At 40.4% G+C, this 13,845-nt stretch overlaps 1 protein-coding gene across 1 annotated transcript in view; it reads left to right on the top strand.

The window, feature by feature from the left end:
- Positions 1 to 13,845, top strand: part of LOC128660601 (succinate dehydrogenase [ubiquinone] flavoprotein subunit B, mitochondrial) — a 412,312-nt gene that overhangs the window by 331,099 nt on the left and 67,368 nt on the right. The gene's annotated exons all lie outside the window — the stretch shown is intronic.

The raw sequence follows: 13,845 nt of genomic DNA, 5'->3' as shown, positions 1-13,845 counted from the left end.
CCGCTTAGATAGTCCTCCTTAGTAAACGGGGCTCCTTATTGGATGAGGAGGGTTGTTGGGGTATGGGTCGCAGGGGAGGAGGTGATTGGTAGTGACTATGGGTTCTTCTAACAGTGAAAAAATTCTTGTGAAGAGGGATGGTCGCACAGGTAAGGGGAGGGGGGGGTGAACAAGGGGTATGTAAAGTTAGGGTGATGGCCGTTACGCCTGTCATATGATGTGGATGAGAAGTATAAAAACATGTTTGTCTGTGTTCAGGTAATAGGAAAACCAGCGGTGTTCACATAAAAATCAACCATTTAACATTAAAACAGTAACATCAACATTGTTAAACTCTATTATTTATCGTCAGAGCAACGTGCTGTCAAGTGAGTTAATCCAGATACAACCTCTCTGAGCCACATAGGGTGACCGCTGTCCAGAGGGAGATACAATGTGTGGTTGTGTTATCTTAAGGTAACGCTAAGTGAGTTGTAAAAAAGACCGCAGCCGAATAAGAGTAGGGCTTTTCCTGAGGTCTGGATAGAGAGTTGAGCATAATGTGTTGGCCTGCTTGGAGTAAAATTAGGATGTTCTAAGTTATGGGGGCTATACCATCCTTTATGGGACAGCTCTCTAAAAGCTAGGGGGGGACACAGAAGTCTCTGCCTGTTGCTTGAGGCAGCTTAAGCTATATTTGCTAACCCAGCGGGTTGCCAAGTTTGGAACTGACTAGGGTGTTGAGGCATCCCCTGTTTCTCATCCCACCAGAGCTCCGTTATGGAGTACATGATATAAGGACTTTAGTGCTAGAACAGATGTTGTCATCTTAGATCGCTCTATTTACATGACTGGCTGTGTGTAAAGTGTGTACTGTCACCACTGGTATTGTAAAAAGAGTGGTGTAGGGTTAGATGGGTCCGTAGGTCGGCAGCAATTGCGCAGAAGGTTATATATATCATTTGTCGTCTGTAACTTATAACTCCTACATTATGTACCATGGAGATAATAGGGGTTCACGTTGATTTAAAGATGCACAGGTATAAGGCCTATCTGCCTCATTGGGGGTTTGTCTACTGGGAGTATGACTTAATCCTTGTCTGTGTCAGTGTATCATAGCTAGCATACATATAAACATTATGCATAAAAACATTAATATACAAAAACTTTTGAGCTGGAATGACATAAAAGAAAAAAGGAGGCACATTTTGTCCTACGTTTATCGGCTAACACACACATTATCATTAAGGTAAAGCCCTCAGGGTCCCAAATAGGGCTGGAGCAAGGTCTATTAGAGGGTCCATATCTGTGGTTGCATGTATAAGAGAGTTTGTAAAAACTACATTATAGACAAGAACAAGAACACACAAAGGAAACATGAGTGAAATATAAAGTGCATATTTCAGCGTAAACTTATCATCCAGTGCTCGCTCTCACCTAGGTGGGATTTTTGGGGACCCAAAGAGATCCAGAATAATGTCCGTTAGTGGAGGCTTCACTTTGTGGATCAGATGGGCCCACTAGGATACTGGAGAGCCAGATCTGTGTCTTTGAGGGAGGGCTGACCAATCAGGTCCCTCTGGTTGCTTGCGATGAGCAGGGCCCTGCACATCAGTTGGTGCCCACTCTGGATTGTTGGTTCTCATGCTTCGTACGGGAGTCTGTCGGTTCGTTAGGTTGGAAGGAGCCGTCCATTCTGCTGCTGACGCTCTCGGTTGTGCTGAGTTTTTGGTCTTTCTCTTTGAGAGGGTAGCAGGTTCCATAGCTGTAAGAGTTCATAGCCTTTGGAGGGCTTTAGAATCGTGAATACTTGATTGGCTTTGAAGACTAGCAGTTTAATGGGGTAGCCCCATCTGTATCTGATATTACTATTTCTCAATGTAGAAGTGATTTCATCAAAGGTTTTCCTCTTCTGTAGAGTCCTCATAGACAAGTCAGGGAATATTTGAAGATTTTTGAACTTGTCTGGTAAGGTGGGTTTCTGAAAGTGAGCTCTTTGAATTCTCTCTTTATAGGTGAAGTAGTGCAAATGGACTATTATGTCCCTTGGTTGATAATCTGATAAGACTTTGGGTTTGAGCGAACAGTGGGCTCGATCCATCAGATCTTCTGATTCTGTGTTTGGAGGAGCTAGTATATGGAACATTTATTTCAGGAATGTCTGCAAGTCAGATATGGAGACAGTCTCTGGAGCACCTCTGATCCTTAGGTTATTTCGCCAAAATCTGTCTTCCATGTCAGCTATTTTGTCTTCCACAACATTAAAGTAATCTGAAAGGTGCTGCGTGAAGTTTTAAAAGATTGGATTGCTCAGTTGATTTCTTTCTTTAATTCGGCCGTTGAGTCTGCTATTTTGGCCGTGAATGAAGCATGGTGTTTACCTAGCAGCAATTTTAGAGAGTCCATAATAAAAGTAGGAGTAACTTCTTCTGATGGGCATTGATGGATATCCTGCATAGCAGATAATGTGAGTTCAGAAGCCTCAGACCTAGGTGAATCCGGGGTCTCCATTTCACTGTGTGGTCCCGCATAGGAGGGCCCAAAATGGTCAATCATTGTCTTTTTTGGTGGGAAAAGTTGCTTATTATTTTTTTTCCTTGCTGACTGTGACATATTGTTCTAGGGATAGAGCCGTGTAAAAACAAGGTCAGCTCCTGCAAGAGCTAAGACAAAGTCAGCTTGCATGTTTAAATAGGAGAGGACAGGTAGTCCAGGACCTGGCTGGAGAACACTGAGTGGTAGACAGGCCAGAGTGGCCTAGATGAAACTTTTCAATTTCAATGTGATATAGTATTTTCTGTGAAGAAAAAAAAGGGAGAAATGGACACAAATGGCAGAGATCTGTCGCCAAGCCTCCAGGCCCTCACTCCTGATTGCGAAATTTTAGCTGACTTGTGGCTTTCATGTAGGTATTTGAGGCTTGAAAGTCTTAGCTGTCTACCAGTACAAAGCACAGTGAAAAACAGGCTCGTTGAAGTGATATGTTAATGCACAGGTTATATTTCAACTTTACTTATTTGGGTTTTTAGTGTCTCTAGGTCTTGGATACTGTGTCGCTAGTAGTTCAGTAGTTCAGGTCAGGGCCTTGTGATGTTTATATAGTCTTCACTGTACTCGGTGCTACTTACGGCCAAGTCTCTGTGCTATTTCAGCACCTCTGGGTCTGCAATACGAGTCTTCCTCTAACACCTGTAGGCAAGCGGTCGTGAAGGCTGTGCAAGATGTGAAGGATATCACCTCAATTGCTGCCACGTGGGTTGCGGTCTGTCCTAAGATGGCGTCGGGCTCAGAGCGTTGTATGCACATCAACGCGTCCAGTATTACCTGCGGTTAGAGTGCAGGAATGCTCCGCTGTCAGAGTTGTGGCGGCGATGGTCCTGTGAGTCTCCTTTTCCTAGTGCAGGCTTGCTCTGATACAGGGAGTGTGCACCGAGTCTCCTGGTATATATCGGCTTAAGGGCGCTGCCCGCCTATCTACCAGTCTGTCCTGTCGATATCAGCAGGTCGAAGGGAAGTGCGCTCCGGCCAAATATGTTTTTGAGGGTGCACTGGGGGATGCCTAAAGTTTAGTTTGGGACTAGTTTTGGGGGCTATATTAGGTGGAAATGTGGGGTATTGTTGGGAATTATCAGGGAGCTCTCTTCCAGTGCGACCGATCCCTCTCCGTGTTGGCTCCACCCCCCCCATCAACACCTTTTAACGAGGAACGAATATACTTCATTTTAAATAAATAAGTAGATTTGTCAGTGTCAATATCTGAGGTTGGATCTTCTGAATCAGATAGATTCTCATCAGAGGAGGATAATTCAGTATGTTGTCGGTCATTTGAAATTTCATCAACTTTATGAGAAGTTTTAAAAAAACATTTTACGTTTATTAGAAGGCGGGATAGCCGACAAAGCCTTCTGAATCGCATCAGCAATAAAATCTTTTATATTCACAGGGATATCATGTACATTAGATGTTGAAGGAACAGCAGGCATTGTTCTATTACTGATGGATAAATTCTCTGCATGTAAAAGCTTATCATGACAACTATTACATACCACAGCTGGAGATATAATCTCCACAAATTTACAACAGATACACTTAGCTTTGGTAGAACTGTTGTCAGGCAGGTGGGTTCCAACAGTGGTTTTTGAGACAGGATCAGATTGAGACATCTTGCAAATGTAAGAGAAAAAACAACATATAAAGCAAAATGATCCATTTCCTTATATGGCAGTTTCAGGAATGGGAAAAAAAATGCAAACAGCATAGCCCTCTGACATAGAAAAAATGCAAGAGGCACATAGGAATGGGGTATAAAATAATGAAATTATTTGGCGCCAAGTATGACGCACAACGCAAAGATATTTTTTTTGGGCGCCGAACATCCAGAAGTGACGCACTCGCGTCATTGCAGATGCAACCTTGTGCAAGGAACTCGGCGTCATATGAAACTGATTAGTCTGCAAAAGGAAATATACATAACCTGACTCATGGCAAATATAAGTACAATACATATATTTAGAACTTTATATTAAACATACATAAGAAAAAGGAACTCAGTAGTGCTAAGAAGCAAATACGTGAATGACCACTTAAGGTCAGCTAATATTAAGGTAGATTCCAACCGGTGTACCAGCTTTAGGAAACTTGCATAAGTGGCTGCAGACGCAATTTATCAGAATCAATCCCCCACTGTTGCCCAAGCCTGCTTACTATACAGGAAACTTTGGGATCTGTGATGCACGGGTACCTTGTACCATCTCCAAGTGCTCGTCTCTCCACCGGCTCAGCTGCTTGGCGTCCTCGTGGGTCTGTAAATGTACGGCGTCTCTCCTTCTTGATGAGCGCTGGATCCTATTTGCTGGTATAAGTGTCAATCAGCGGTAACCAATCCGTAGTAAGGAGCAATGCTGAAAGTTCACCAATGTCTATTAGCTGCAAACACACACCTCCCCACAGCTCCAAAATCCAGGATTCACTGGCAAAATTAGTGAAGTATAGAAAAGCGGTAGTCCTGGAGAGTATAATTAAAACGTCTTTATTTCAAACTCAGATTAAAAGTAAATGGCAAACACAAGTAAAAGCATAACAGGTGTGGCACTGTTTGGCTTACGCGTTTCGGCTAGGAGCCGTAGTCATAGCCTATAGTGCTATGTGACACACCTCTCTAAATACCCATACCTAAAATCCCATTGGTTAAAAGATTCGTAAGGCCAAACACTTGGTGAGCTCCAAAACCAGAGACAGTCTCTTGGTAGATAGACAGAAAACAGATTCTAAGCCCTTTGATGGAGTGACCTTTGTCACCACACACAGTGGACAATATAACGATATCTGTTCGATTATACGCAAGCACTTTAAGATCCTTAAGGCTGATGATAGATTAATTGAAACGGTTAAAAGTGGTGTAAGATGCGCATATAGGAAAGGTCCTACATTGGGCTCTCTGCTGTTTCCCACTATGCTGCCCACCAAGACTAATGATGCCTGTGCTTGGATCAGACATCAGGGCATGCACAAATGTGGCCATAGGAAGTGCAAACCGTGTGATTTTGCACGCACGGGAAACACATTTACCAGTTATGTTACAGGAAAAACATTTAACATCAAAACACTCTTAAATTGTACATGTACCAATGTGATTTATGTACTTAATTGCTCCTCATGTAAAATTCAATACATTCTCCAGAACTTTATATTAATACATAAAGTGCTAAACCATAGCTGAGAGTGTCTTAAGTAATGAAAACATACTTACCGAAAGACACCCATTCACATATAGCAGATAGCCAAACCAGTACTGAAACAGTTATCAGTAGAGGTAATGGAATATGAGAGTATATAGTTGATCTGAAAAAGGGAGGTTGGAGATAAATCTCTACGACCGATAACAGAGAACCTATGAAATAGATTTCCCGCAAGGAAAACCATTGCATTCAATAGGCGATGCTCCCTTCATATCCCTCTGACATTCACTGTACTCTGAGAGGAATCGGGCTTCAAAATACTGAGAAGCGCATATCAACGTAGAAAATCAAGCACAAACTTACTTCACCACCTCCATAGGGGCAAAGTTTGTAAAACTGAATTGTAAGTGTGATAAGGGGTGTATTTATAGGCATTTTGATGTTTGGGAAACTTTGCCCCTCATGGTAGGATTGTATATCCCATACGTCACTAGCTCATGGACTCTTGCGAATTACATGAAAGAAATTCGTTTTTCTACCTCTGCTAGTGGTCTGAACAGGGGCATTCCAAATGTATAGATTACATTTACTTGTCAGGTCTGGGTTATCATCTGGTCAAAATACAGAAAGTACTTATTATGTTATGTTTCCCTTTCCAGCGAGATCATTTAATTTCTATGGGAGACATTTTGCATCTCCCAGGTACAGCCCCCCCCTTTTTTTTTAGAACATTTCTTAAAGGCATCCGCTGCAAGTATTTTGATAATGGGGCCCATGAGATGTAAAAAAGGTAGTGGAATACAGGGAGTGCAGAATTATTAGGCAAGTTGTATTTTTGAGGATTAATTTTATTATTGAACAACAACCATGTTCTCAATGAACCCAAAAAATTCATTAATATCAAAGCTGAATAGTTTTGGAAGTAGTTTTTAGTTTGTTTTTAGTTATAGCTATTTTAGGGGGATATCTATGTGTGCGGGTGACTATTACTGTGCATAATTATTAGGAAACTTAACAAAAAACAAATATATACCCATTTCAATTATTTATTTTTACCAGTGAAACCAATATAACATCTCAACATTCACAAATATACATTTCTGACATTCAAAAACAAAACAAAAAAAAATCAGTGACCAATATAGCCACCTTTCTTTGCAAGGACACTCAAAAGCCTGCCATCCATGGATTCTGTCAGTGTTTTGATCTGTTCACCATCAACATTGCGTGCAGCAGCAACCACAGCCTCCCAGACACTGTTCAGAGAGGTGTACTGTTTTCCCTCCTTGTAAATCTCACATTTGATGATGGACCACAGGTTCTCAATGGGGTTCAGATCAGGTGAACAAGGAGGCCATGTCAATAGATTTTCTTCTTTTATACCCTTTCTTGCCAGCCACGCTGTGGAGTACTTGGACGCGTGTGATGGAGCATTGTACTGCATGAAAATCATGTTTTTCTTGAAGGATGCAGACTTCTTCCTGTACCACTGCTTGAAGAAGGTGTCTTCCAGAAACTGGCAGTAGGACTGGGAGTTGCGCTTGACTCCATCCTCAACCCGAAAAGGCCCCACAAGCTCATCTTTGATGATACCAGCCCAAACCAGTACTCCACCTCCACCTTGCTGGCGTCTGAGTCGGACTGGAGCTCTCTGCCCTTTACCAATCCAGCCACGGGCCCATCCATCTGGCCCATCAAGACTCACTCTCATTTCATCAGTCCATAAAACCTTAGAAAAATCAGTCTTGAGATATTCTTGGCCCAGTCTTGACGTTTCAGCTTGTGTGTCTTGTTCAGTGGTGGTCGTCTTTCAGCCTTTCTTACCTTGGCCATGTCTCTGAGTATTGCACACCTTGTGCTTTTGGGCACTCCAGTGATGTTGCAGCTCTGAAATATGGCCAAACTGGTGGCAAGTGGCATCTTGGCAGCTGCAACGCTTGACTTTTCTCAGTTCATGGGCAGTTATTTTGCGCCTTGGTTTTTCCACACGCTTCTTGCGACCCTGTTGACTATTTTGAATGAAACGCTTGATTGTTCAATGATCACGCTTCAGAAGCTTTGCAATTTTAAGAGTGCTGCATCCCTCTGCAAGATATCTCACTATTTTTTACTTTTCTGAGCCTGTCAAGTCCTTCTTTTGACCCATTTTGCCAAAGGAAAGGAAGTTGCCTAATAATTATGCACACCTGATATAGGGTGTTGATGTCATTAGACCACACCCCTTCTCATTACAGAGATGCACATCACCTAATATGCTTAATTGGTAGTAGGCTTTCGAGCCTATATAGCTTGGAGTAAGACAACATGCATAAAGAGGATGATGTGGTCAAAATACTCATTTGCCTAATAATTCTGCACTCCCTGTAGAGGCAGGCAGAAACCTCAGAAAAGAGGCAGACAGTATCAAATGTGGAGTGATGCATAGCCAGAAAGGAGGATGATGAAAAAACTTGATAGAATGGGGGAAAATCACGCAAACATTTTTGGGGCTATTTTTTTAGTCTCCTTAATAATTTGGACTCTGCATAGCAAAATAAACACTTCACAAGGTAAAATTTGCCTTTCTAAAATTATTTGATGGACCTCATATTACTGATGAGACTTCTTAGATCATCTCGACATAGCAGGGGGCATTAGATCATCAGGCCCTAAGAGAGCTTTATATCATCAGGCCCTAAGAGAGCTTTTGATCATCAGGCCCTAAGAGAATTAGTCTGATATATATTTGAAATAGAGTGAAACATTATTACATTTTATAAGTGCTCATGACCACACCTAGCATTGCTAGTCTTACCAGGAAAATAGCAGGAAATCTATTTCATAGGTTCTCTGTTATCGGTCGTAGAGATTCATCTCCTACCTCCCTTATTCAGATTGACGATATACTCTCATATTCCATTACCTCTACTGATAACTGTTTCAGTACTGGTTTGGCTATCTGCTATATGTGGATGGGTGTCTTTCGGTAAGTATGTTTTCATTACTTAAGACACTCTCAGCTATGGTTTGGCACTTTATGCATTAATATAAAGTTCTAAATATATGTATTGTACTTATATTTGCCATGAGTCAGGTTTATGTATATTTCCTTTTGCAGACTATCAGTTTCATATTTGGGAAAAATATTTTTCTTACCTGGGGTATAGTCTTTTTTCAATTGACTGCTTTTTCATTAAATTTCACGGGTAAAATTAGGCTCGCGAGGGAGCAAAATGCCAAAGTTTATTGTGTCTTTCTTGGCACGAGAATTTTTGGGCGCAAAGGTATGTCCGATGACGCAAATTCGTCATTTCCGGCGTCTTAGTTGACTTTTCAGTTTGCGTTGTGCGTCATACTTGGCGCCAAACAATTTCATTATTTAAAACCCCATTCCTATATGCCTCTTGCCTTTTTCTATGTCAGAGGGCTATGCTGTTTGCATTTTTTCCCATTCCTGAAACTGCCATATAAGGAAATTGATCATTTTGCTTTATATGTTGTTATTTTCTCTTACATTTGCAAGATGTCTCAATCTGATCCTCTCTCAGAAACCACTGTTGGAACCCTTATGCCTGATAACAGTTCTACCAAAGCTAAGTGCATCTATTGTAAACTAGTCCTCTTGATATTAAAACTAGTAAACGTTTAAATTCTGTTTATAAACCTCCTGTGGTTACTCCAGAGGTTTTTCCAGTTCCTGATGCTATATCTGATATGATTTCTAAGGAATGGAATAGGCCTGGTACTTCTTTTATTCCTTCAACATTTAAAAAACTTGTATCCTTTGCCAGCAGTTAGATTGGAGTTTTGGGAAAAGATCCCCAAAGTTGATGGGGCTATTTCTAATCTTGCTAAACGTACTACTATTCCTATGGAAGATAGTACTTCTTTTAAAGACCCTTTAGATAGGAAACTTAAATCTTATCTAAGGAAAGCTTATTTATATTCTGGCTATCTTCTGAGGCCTGCCATTTCTATGGCTGATGTTGCAGCTGCATCAACTTTTTGGTTGGAAAGTTTAGCGCAACAGGAAATGGATCCTTATTTGTCTAGCATTGTTCGCTTTCTTCAACATGCTAATCATTTTATCTGTGATGCCATTTTTGATATCATCAAAATTGATGTTAAATCTATGTCTTTAGCTATTTTAGCTAGAAGAGCTTTGTGGCTCAAATATTGGAATGCTGACATGGTATCTAAGTCTAGATTACTATCTCTTTCTTTCTAAGGTAATAAGTTATTTGGTTCTCAGTTGAATTTGATTATTTCAACTGTCACTGGGGGGAAGGGAGTTTTTTTGCCTCAGGATAAAAGACCTAAAGGTAAATCTAAAGCTTCTAACTGTTTTTCGTTCCTTTCGACAAAATAAGGAACAGAAACCTAATCCTTCCCCTAAAGAATCTGGTTCCAATATGAAACCTTCAAGTTGGAGTAAATCCAAACCGTTTAAGAAACCAAAGCCAGCCCCCAAGTCTGCATGAAGGTGCGGCCCTCATTCCAGTTCAGCTGGTAGGGGGCAGATTAAGATTCTTCCAAGACATTTGGGCAGATTCTGTCCAAAATCAATGGATTCAGAGTATTGTCTCTCAAGGGTACCGAATAGGATTCAGAGTAAGACCTCCTGTGAGAAGATTTTTTCTCTCACGCATCCCAGCAAATCCAGTAAAGGCTCAGGATTTTCTGAAGTGTGTTTCAGACCTGGAGTTTTCAGGTGGTAATCATACCCGTTCCGTTTCAGGAACAGGGTCAGGGGTTTTATTCAAATCTATTCATTGTCCCAAAGAAAGAAAATTCATTCAGGCCAGTTCTGGATCTGAAAATTTTGAAACATTATGTTAGAGTGCCAACTTTCAAAATGTTGACTATAAGGACTATTCTGCCTTTTTGTTCAGCAAGGGCATTATATGTCCACAATAGACTTACAGGATGCATATCTTCTTATTCGGATTCATCCAGACCACTATCAGTTTCTGAGATTCTCTTTTCTAGACAAGCATTACCAATTTGTCACTCTTCCATTTGGCCTAGCAACAGATCCAAGAATCTTTTCAAAGTTTCTAGGTGCCCTACTCTCTTTAATAAGTGAATGGGGTATTGCGGTGTTTCCTTATTTGGACGATATCTTGGTACTAGCTCAGTCATAACATTTTGCAGAATCTCACACAAATCAACTAGTGTTGTTTCTTCAAAGACATGGTTGGAGGATCAATTTACCAAAAAGTTCTTTGATTCCTCAGACAAGGGTCACCTTTTTAGGTTTCCAGATTGATTCAGTGTCCATGACTCTGTCTCTAACAGACAAGAGACGATTAAAATTGGTTTCAGCTTGTCGGAACCTTCAGTCTCAATCATTCCCTTCAGTAGCTATGTGTATGGAAGTTTTAGGTCTCATGACTGCAGCATCGGACGCGATCCCCTTTGCTCGTTTTCATATGAGACCTCTCCAGCTTTGTATGCTGAACCAATGGTGCAGGAATTATACAAAGATATCACAATTAATATCCTTAAATCCCAATGTTCGACTATCTCTGACTTGGTGGTTAGATCACCATTGTATAGTTCAAGGGGCCTCTTTTGTTCTTCTAACCTGGACTGTGATCACAACAGATGCAAGTATTTGAGGTTGGGGAGCTGTCTGAGGATCTCTGACAGCACAAGGGGTTTGGAAATCTCAAGAGGCGAGGTTACCAATCAATATTTTAGAACTCTGTGCTATTTTCAGTGCTCTTCATGTTTGGCCTCTGTTGAAGAGAGAACCGTTCATTTGTTTTCAGACAGACAATATCACAACTGTGGCATATGTTAATCATCAGGGTGGGACTCACAGTCCCCAAGCTATGAAAGAAGTATTTCGGATACTTGCTTGGGCGGAATCCATCTCCTGTCTAATTTCTGCGGTTCATATCCCAGGTATAGACAATTGGGAAGCAGATTATCTCAGCCGTCAGACTTTACATCCTGGGGAGTGGTCGCTCCATTCAGATGTGTTTTCTCAGATTGGTCTTCCAGAAATAGATCTGATGGCTTCCCATCTAAATAAGAAACTACCCAGGTACCTGTCCAGGTCCAGGGACCCTCAGGCGGAAGCGGTGGATGCATTAACAGTTCCTTGGTGTCACCAACCTGCTTATATTTTCCCGCCTCCAGTTCTTCTTCCAAGAGTGATCTATAAAATCATCATGGAACAATTGTTTGTGTTGCTGGTAGCTCCAGCATGGCCTCACAGGTTTTGGTATGCGGATCTTGTTCGGATGTCTAGTTGCCAACCTTGGCCACTTCCATTAAGGCCAGACCTTCTGTCTCAAGGTCCGTTTTTCCATCAGAATCTCAAATCATTAAATTTGAAGGTATGGAAATAGAACACCTAGTGCTTAGTCATAGAGGTTTCTCTGACTCAGTAATTAATACTATGTTACAGGCTCGTAAATCTGTTTCTAGGAAGATTTATTATCGAGTTTGGAAGACTTATATTTCATGGTGTTCTCATAAATTTTCCTGGCATTCTTTTAGAATTCCTAGAATTTTACAGTTTCTTAAGGATGGTTTGGATAAGGGTTTGTCTGCAAGTTCCTTGAAGGGACAAATCTCTGCTCTTTCTGTTTTATTTCACAGAAAGATTGCTAAGCTTCCTGATATTCACTGTTTTGTACAGGCTTTGGTCCGTATCAAGCCTGTCATTAAATCAATCTCTCCTCCTTGGAGTCTTAATTTGGTTTTGAAGGCTTTACAGGCTCCTCCATTTGAGCCTATGCATTCTTTGGACATTAACTACTTTCTTGGAAAGTGTTGTTCCTTTTGGCCATCTCTTCTGCTAGAAGAGTTTCAGAATTATCTGCTCTTTCTTGTAAATCTCCTTTTCTGATTTTCCATCAGGATAAGGAAGTTTTGCATACTTCATTTAAATTTCTACCTAAGGTTGTGAATTCTAACAACATTAATAGAGAAATTGTTGTCCCTTCTTTGTGTCCTAATCCTAAGAATTCTTTGGAGAGATCTTTACATTCTTTGTATGTGGTAAGATCTTTGAAATATTATGTTGAAGCTACTAAAGATTTCAGGGAGACTTCTAGTCTATTTGTTTATTTTCTGGTTCTAGGAAAGGTCAGAAGGCTTCTGCCATTTCCTTGGCATCTTGGTTAAAGCTTTTGATTCGTCAGTCTTATTTGGAGTCGGATCAGGCCCCGCCTCAGAGAATTACAGCTCATTCTACTAGATCAGTCTCCACTTCGTGGGCTTTTAAGAATGAAGCTTCAGTTGATCAGATTTACAAAGCAGCAACTTGGTCTTCTTTGCATACATTTACTAAATTCTACTGTTTTGATGTATTTGCTTCTTCGGAAGCAGTTTTTGGTAGAAAAGTTTTTCAGGCAGCTGTTTCAGTTTGATTCCTGTGCTTATGTTTAAGTTTTTTATTTTCATTATGAGAATAAACTTATATTTTAAGTTGTGGATTATTATTTTTCATCGGAAAATGGCTGTTATTATTTTATCCCTCCCTCTCTAGTGACTCTTCTGTGGAGTTCCACATCTTGGGTATTACTATCCTATACGTCACTAGCTCATGGACTCTTGCCAATTACATGAAAGAAAACATAATTTATGTAAGAACTTACCTGATAAATTAATTTCTTTCATATTGGCAAGAGTCAATGAGACCCAACCTTTTTATGGTGGTTATGATTTTTTGTATAAAGCACAATTATTTCCAAATTCCTTTGTTGATGCTTTTTACTCCTTTCTTTGTCACCCCACTACTTGGCTATTCGTTAAACTGAATCATGAGTGTGGTGAGGGGTGTATTTCTAGGCATTTTGAGGTTTGGGAAACTTCGACCCTCCTGGTAGGATTGTATATCCCATACGTCACTAGCTCATGGACTCTTGCCAATGTGAAAGAAATGAATTTATCAGGTAAATTCTTACATAAATTATGTTTTCTAGTCTGCAACTGTGTTGTATAAATGTAATATTTTAATTTGAATGTCACATTCCAATTCGAATGTAGCATTCAAATTTGAAATAGTTTTTCTAGTCTACAGCTGTGTTGTATAAAGGCAATATTCGAATTTGAATGTCACATTCAAATTCGAAATAGAATTTCTAGTCTAATACTGTGTTTTATAAATAGAGGCTTTTTTACTTGTAGATGTGTAGGAAACTTATTAGAGGACGCAGGAAGAACCATATGCCCACACTGTTTATATTCTCTA

Source organism: Bombina bombina, chromosome 5 (assembly GCF_027579735.1).
Source record: "Bombina bombina isolate aBomBom1 chromosome 5, aBomBom1.pri, whole genome shotgun sequence".
In the NCBI taxonomy this organism is placed as follows: Eukaryota; Metazoa; Chordata; class Amphibia; order Anura; family Bombinatoridae; genus Bombina; species Bombina bombina.
Note: the sequence above shows the minus strand (reverse complement) of the source record. Positions and strands in the feature narration are given on the sequence as shown.